This window comes from Triturus cristatus, chromosome 6 (genome assembly GCF_964204655.1).
Source record: "Triturus cristatus chromosome 6, aTriCri1.1, whole genome shotgun sequence".
Classification (NCBI taxonomy): domain Eukaryota; kingdom Metazoa; phylum Chordata; class Amphibia; order Caudata; family Salamandridae; genus Triturus; species Triturus cristatus.
The window spans coordinates 1457980786-1457988540 of record NC_140589.1 but is presented as its reverse complement, the minus strand read 5'-3'; positions in this window follow the sequence as shown (position 1 = coordinate 1457988540).

Below are 7755 nucleotides of genomic sequence, written 5' to 3'. Positions count from 1 at the left end.
AAGTCCTCACGAGCACGTTCCAATGAAGGGGCTCTAGTAAGTTCATGTATTTAAACCTTAGTATGTGTTATGGAGGCTTAGGAGTGACTAGGTGGGTTTGGCTGAATGAACATTGATTGCAAGTAGGATATTAGTAGACGAGGACATGGAGGAGGTTCTTGATAGCTTTGAATTATATGGGCAGTGTTGTGAATAGAATCCTGTTTTGATCTTATAAATTTCCAGTCTAGTGTCTGGAGTGTTGAGGTACAGGTAGGCCAATGTAGGTATTACACGCTACTAGTGGCAACATTTAAAACTTTATTCAGGGGGAAAGAAGTAGGAAGGGGTCCAACCAATAAGTTGTCAGTCGAGTTTGCTTTGTACTAGTATGATGATTATTATATTGACTGTATGGAAGACCATATTTAATCGGATCTCACATTTCTTTACAATTGTATCCCTAGGAGCCATGGATGTGTCAGTAATAAAGGATTCCAGCTGCAACTGACGTTAAGAAGCACACCGAAAATTCTAGCCACTGTTGTCAGGGCCAGCATGTGTGAGGCAGAACCATACAGATTGGTGGTGTGGTAAGTGCAGATGTGAGCCCATCTTGAAGGAGTTCAGCATAAAGGAGCAGAGACCCATTTAACAATGAACTGCTCTGAGGCAGTCATGGATATGAGACTGGAAAGGGTGGAGTTAGAGAATAAGACAATAATATATCGGATTACAATTTTAAGTCTTAGCGGGAGAGTGGGCAGACATCAAACTGTAACTACTTTGGTGAAAAGTGAACACAGTTTCTACCTTTGCTGAAACACAGATTTGCAGATAAAGGGCCGAAAATGTTGGAAAAGAAACAATAATATCACATCAGGTTAGACAGGTCAAATATATTTTGCCAAGAACAAAGATGGACATCTTGAATAAAAACACTGGTTAAAAAAAATTACGGTATTAACAATTAAAAGTAATAGCCTAATTAGAAAGTTTGGTAATAGCAATGTAATGCATTAAAAATATTAATGTACAAAACAAATTTTGCAGATAATATGTCAATAATCCCAGATATATAAAGAAATGTGAGTGATATGGAGGTAACTGGCTGTACTAGCCTAGGCTGTCCACATTCAATGATTAAGTGCTGTATCAGATAAAGTGAAGGACTTGTGCTAACATATTTTACTTACGCAAGCTGGAGTACAATGTAAAAAAGCCAACAAACTTTACAGAAATAGTGTACACACGCACACATTGTCTCTCTCTCTCTCTTTCTCTCTCTCTCTCTCTCTCTCTCTCTCTCTCTCTCTCTCTCTCTCTCTCTCTCTCTCTCTCTCTCTCTTTTCTTTTCTGTAGACAAATGTAGTTTTTAAATACTGTATACGGTGTTTGCTTCTAAATTGTACATGCTTAACTGCACAATTAAGAATGTTCTGCTTCTTTCTTTTACTGCAGACAACAAAAGAGTATTGTACAGTAAAATTACAAGTATTTCATCTTCATGTCATAAAAATACCTAATAAGTAATGTGTAATATGGCCCTACATCGGCATCTGAGGGTTCTGGTAACATTTGAAACCTTTTATTTTCTGGCCTCATGGTTTATGTTGTCACTTGAACTCTTCAGTGGCTCATTGGGCCATATTACACAGTTAACCATCATGTATCCTTTCTGTTTCTCTGCCCCTTTCTCTCACTCATGGCATGGTCAGTGACACCACTGATGACATCATCCAGTGAGTGTAAGTGTTTTTAAGAGTTTATGGGTATTAAACATGTTTGCTATCCTACTACAAAAGTTTAATTAGTATACCAGTTGTAGTACTGATGAGTGATACTAACTCTAACGTGTGATCTTCGTGGGTGTGTGACTGTTTGTATCCATGTGTTAGTGGGTGTTTGAGTGACTGTATAGGTGTGTGAGTGCATGCATGAGTGACTGTATGGGTGAGTGAGTGGATTTCTGACTAGGTCTGTAGGTGAGTGAGTGGTTGTGTCAGTGGTTGTATGTGTGTGTGGGTATCTGAGTGGTTGTAGGGGTGTATGAGTGAGTGTGTGAGTGGTTTTGTGGGTGTGTGAGTGGCTATATGGGTGTGTGAGTGGGTGTATAAGTAGGTATGTGAGTAGCTGTGTGAGTGGGTGTGTGAATGACTATGTTGCTGAGCGTGTGGGTTTGTCAGTGGCAGTATGGGTGAGCGAGTGGCTATGTGAGTGGGTGTCTGGATGACTGTATTAGTGAGTGACTGGGTGTATAAGTGGCTATATGGGTGAGTGTATGGCTGTGTGAGTGGCTGTGAGTGATTGGTTGTATGAGTGGCTGCATGGCTGAGTGAATGGTTATGTGAATGTCTGATTGAGTGAGTGAGTGGGTGTGTGAGTGGCTCTATGGAGGAGTGGGTCAGTGTGTGAGTACTGCTATCAGTCTGTGAATTGGTATGCCAGCGGTTGTGTGGGTGTGTGAGTGAATGTATGAGACGTTCTGTGGATGATGTCATCAGAGATGTCATTTGAGATGTCATCAGTGATGTTATCAGTGACATCACTGACTATGTCATGAGTGAAGTAATATGCGAGGTCATAAGCAGTGCATTGTGGGGACATAAGTTATAGTTATCTCAGGTAACTATAACTGCTGAATTTCACTGGTTTTGTTTGAGGGAAATCTGAATGTAACTGTAACACCCTTGTAACCTTTGTTTTTTCAGTGAATTTCTGTGGCTTTTTTAATTCTATTTCTTAACTATAATGTCCCTGTAACCTTTGGGTTTCTAAGTGAATTTCTGAGATGTTTTAAAGTCCATTTCCTAACTATTACCCCCCCCCCCACTTGTAAGCTTTGTTTTTTTTAAAAGTGAATTTCTATGTTTTTTTTAAAACTAGTAGTCATATTTGCAGAGTGGTAGAGAAAGGGGACGGGGCCTCCTACTAGCTTTCAGCAATCAGCAATCCCTCAATGTGGGACTTAATGGAGGTAACAGGAGGGGTTCTTGGCTCCCAAGAACCCTCAGCATCCAAGGGGATTTCATCTCCCAACCAGTTGTGCACCAGGATGCGTGTTTGCACAGTGGTGGAGAAAGGGGACATGACCTCTGAAGTTCTCTCAGCAATCCCGCTGTGTGGGACTTACTGGAGGTAACATGAAGGGCTGCTGTCACCCAAGGACCCTCAGTATCCAAGGGGACTTCATCCGCCAACCAGTAGTGCGCCAGGGGGTACGTTTGGAGAGTGGTGGAGAAAGGGGTTGTGGCCTCCGAAGAGCACTCAGAAATCCCGCCATGTGGGACTTACTGGAGGTAACAGGAGGGGTTCCTGGTCCCCAAGGAACCTCAGCATCCAGGGGGACTTCATCCCCCAACCAGTAGTGCACCAGGAGGCGTGTTTGCAGGGTGGTGCAGAAAGGGTGTGGGGCCTCCAATGACCTCTCAGAAATCCCGCTGTGTGGAACTAGCTGGAGGTAACAGGAGGGGTTGTTGGCCCCCAAGGACCCTCAGGAGCAAAAGGGACTTCCTCCCCCAACTAGTTGTGCGCCAGGAAGTGCATTTGCAGCGTTGTGGTGAAAGGGGGCAGGGCCTCAAAACTCCTCCCAGCAATCCCGGTATATGGCACTTACTGGAGGTACCTGGAGGGTCCGCTATATGAGGCTTTATAAAAGCCCCGCTGACCGCCTCTTCCCCGGGGCACTTTCTTTTAATTATACAGAGCGTTGTCCACCACCTCCTTGGGGCAAATAAAGTAAATAAACTAAATAAAGGTGGAGGGCCCATGCGGCCCCTGGGGGATTCCCACCTCCCCATGACAAAATGACATAATAATGCAGGGGGGGCAGTATGGCCTCCCCCGCAGGCCCAGGGATCACCACCTCCTTGGGGCAAAACAGTAAATTAATGCGGGGGCCCATCACCTCCCGGGGCTTTTTTTTTTCTTTTTTTTCCCCAAAACCTTTATTTGATACAGCAGTTATGTACAATCACGGGCCTACAACCTCAGAGGCCGGCCGCTAGTGTGCAAGAAGTAGAGTCAATACAGCGAACAAAGGAGCAGCCTGCACAGAGTGCGACTAAACTGCCCACAACAAGACTTCATGCTACAGAAAGGCTTTGATTTAATATTTTACAAAACAAAACACACAAAACAAAACTAAAACCAGGCATGAAAACTATATAGGCAGGAACTTGCTCTCCCATGGGGGGCAGCCTCCTCTCAGCAGCACTACATGCAGAAGCCAGTTTTGAGAGAGGCGGGAGGCGGGGCAGGGAAGCACACATGTACCAATTCCAGGCGGGAACAGGAATGTCCGAGCTAGGGGGACAGGGCTACGTCAGAAGCAATCACCAGGGGGGGCGTGCATATGTCACCACGGTAGGAATTCCACGGACCCCACATCTTTTTCCATTTTTTGGGTTTGCCTCTAGCAACATACACGGATTTCTCCCGGAACATGCACCAATCCATGTTTTCTCTCCACTTCGACACCGTAGGACACCTACCAGAGCCCCACAGCTGCGCAATGTCTCTTTTGGCTATCATATTACCCAGAGTCACCCAACGCTCCTGGGCCGCATCACAGTCAGTCGGTTCCCACACATTCAACACACAGCGCCGCGCCTCCGGGAGTAGGGCCACACCAGTGACCTCTCCCCTCCCGGGGCTTTTAAAAACATTTTGAAGTGGGGCTGTACAAAATTGGAAATAAAAAACGACGCACTCATGCGCATCATGGTAAGGAAGCTCCCGGGTGGGCCAAATCCCGAGCCCGGGCACCACCACCTCCCCGAGGCCTTTTAAATTATGATGCAGGGGTGCGGGGATCCCCCAAGCCCCGGGGGCTACAACTTCACCAGGGTGTTTTTTAATAATTATGAAGGGGCCAGTGGCCCCCCGATCCCTGGGGACGATCAGATCCCTGCTGCACATAGAAGAAAGGAGGGGGGCCACATGGGCCACCCTCATAGAGCCAATAATGGCCCAGGGGACCGCCAACTCCCAGGGCCCGCTCCTGCTACGTCCCGGTGTGCCCACCCCCTGGATATAGCAGTTTGCTCTTATTTGGCGGGAGCTTTGACAGCCTCTGCCTAATCAGAGCAAGCGGGAACTGTAAAGTGCTCCCGCTTGCTGAGAGCTGAGGTGTCGTCTGTTTCCCTTCCCGCAGAGATGCGGGTAAGGAAACAGATGGCAATTGCTTTTACATACAGTTTAACGGAGTACAGAACCACCATGAAGCATAAAAGGAGGTGAAAAAAAGTTGATCTGGATGATATAAGGAAAATTCAAAACACTGACCTATCCCAGGAATTGTTTGTAAACTGAGTCTTGAAAAGATGGTGAGAGAGGATATCTTTCTCTCTTTTACAGTTGAGGTGTAAAAGAGTTCCATGCTGAGGTGCCAGCCCCAGAGACAGATTGTTTGTTGGGTGAGGTGGTCTCCAGCTTGGTGGTTTCCATGTGGGGTGAGTCTTTACTTCTCAGACTCTTTAATTGGTCTGAGATTTTTCTCATGCAAGGCCTTGTTTACTATAAAGCGAAACCTAAATTGGATTCTGGCAGGGATTGGGAGTCAATGTAGGTATTTAAAGACGGGGGTAATGTGGTTGTATTTTTTTTGTTGAGATTACTGGTCTACTCGCCAAGTGAAGTATGGTTTTGAGAAGGGCAATTTTAATTTTACTTATTTATTATATTTTATAAAGCACAAAATATACCATCACGGGGTTGTATTGTATACACAGGGTTGTATAAAGTAATAGGATACAATATATACAAAGAGTAAATAAAATTTTCAATAGATCTATAATGGCCCAAGTTTTTCTAGAAGTATGGCTTTAATTTCCTTCTTGAAAAGCCAGGGTGAGGTATTTGCTCTCATTGAGGTTTGTAGGTAGCTCCATATTTTTGGAGCAGATCCAGCGAAAGTGCAGCTGTGCATTTTCCTTTTTTTAAATTTGTCTGGTTGTAATATGAGTGCTTTCGTACTTCTAGAATCCCTTCTGCCTTCTGATAGCTTGATCCTCTGTTCCATGTATTTGGGCCCAGAATTGTGTAGCGCTTTGTGTGTTATGCATGCAACCTTCAGTTGGATTCTAACTTCAATTCAGAGCCAGTTGAGGGTCCAGAGTGATGGTGAAATGCGATCATAACGATGTGTGCCTGTTACAAGTCTTGCCGCTGTATTTAGTGTCGCTTTCATCGCGGCTAGGGTGGCTTTATGTAGACCTATGAGTGTTGCATTCCCATATTCCAGTCTTGAGAGCACTAGTGATTGAACCGCAGTTTTAAGATTATCAGACAGCATGAATGGTTTTAGTTTTCTTAGAAGTTGCAGATGTAGGTTAGCGCTTCTAGTTGTGTCTTGTGTGTGAGCTTGCATGTTTAGTTTGAGTCTAGTGTGATGCCTAGAGATCTAATGGATTTGCAGACGGTTTGGATGCCGTTTAGCGAGTTGAGGTGAAGAGACAATGATTGCAGTTGTAGGGATCTAGGGGGTGGGGAGAAAAGAATGAATTCGGTTTTCAACAGATTCAGTTTTAGATGGGTATTTGTCAGCCAGTCCTGTGTTTTCCTCAGTGTGTCATCTAGTCTCTTGATATCCTCTTGAGTTGAGAGTTTAATGTAGAGCTGAGTGTCATTAGCATACATGTGGTATGAGGTTTTTGATTGTTTAAGGATTTCAAAGAGTGGGTCCACGCATAGATTGAAGAGCGTTGGTGAGATTGTAGATCCTTACGGAATGCCCCAGTCAATATCTGTAACATCAGATAGGGTGATATTCCCATTCTGAATTCAAGAGTATCTCCGAGGCATTTGCGGCTGACCGTGTTGCCGCTGCTAGATGTAGAAGAATTAGTAGACAGGATAAGTTTTGGTCTAGAGATGTTTGTATAATATCTAGGGTGTTTAGAATGGTGACCTAGTATTGTGTTAAGGCCTGAAGCTTGATTGGTGTTTGTCTAATAGGTTAAAAGTCTTGATGTATTCGCATAACAGATCATGGGCCCATTTTTCTATCAATTTAACCAGGAAAAACAGACTGGTCGGAAGTTGTTTACGTTTTTGGTCAGTGCCTGATTTTTTTTTAGTAGGGGAGATACTGGACCCATGTTCAAGCATTCTGGGAGGGAATCCTTGCTGGAGAGATTCATTCATGATTTTCGTCCATAAAGGAGTTATGTATTGGTGGAAGTCTTTCAGTAGGTTGGAGGAAATGGGATCGTCAAAATAGTGGTAGGTTTAATTGACTGGATGTTTTTTTGGATTTCCCCCTCAGAGAGAGATCTGAAACTGTTCCAGAAGGCTCAACTTTTGGGGGCATCATGGGGGAGTGCTGCTCAGTATTCTTGCTGTTTCTGTGAGCATATGGTTGGTGTGTTCCGTAGGATGGGTACTAGCTTGGCTGGAGATAGAGTTGCATATGGTTATGATTTTGTCTTTGAAGAAAGTGGCGAAGGCATTGCATATGTTGGTCGAGTTGTTTGCAATTGTGGGTTCTGCAAGTTTTCCTGATTGTTGTTTTATTATATCAAAGAGTATTCTGGGCCTGTTCTTCGCTCTGTCTAGTTGATTGCTGTTGTTTTCTCATTCCAGATAGCCCTTTTGTATGTGATTCAGTGCCTTTTCAATTGTTCGAGATGTTTGATATTTGGGGATTTTCTCCAAAGTCGTTCCAGATGTCGTAATTGACTTCTTTCTTTCTTTGTGTTTTGATTGAATCAAGGTACTGAAGGTTTTTATCTTTTGCCTTTTTAGACCTAGTGGAGCCGCCTTTTGGGCTATGTT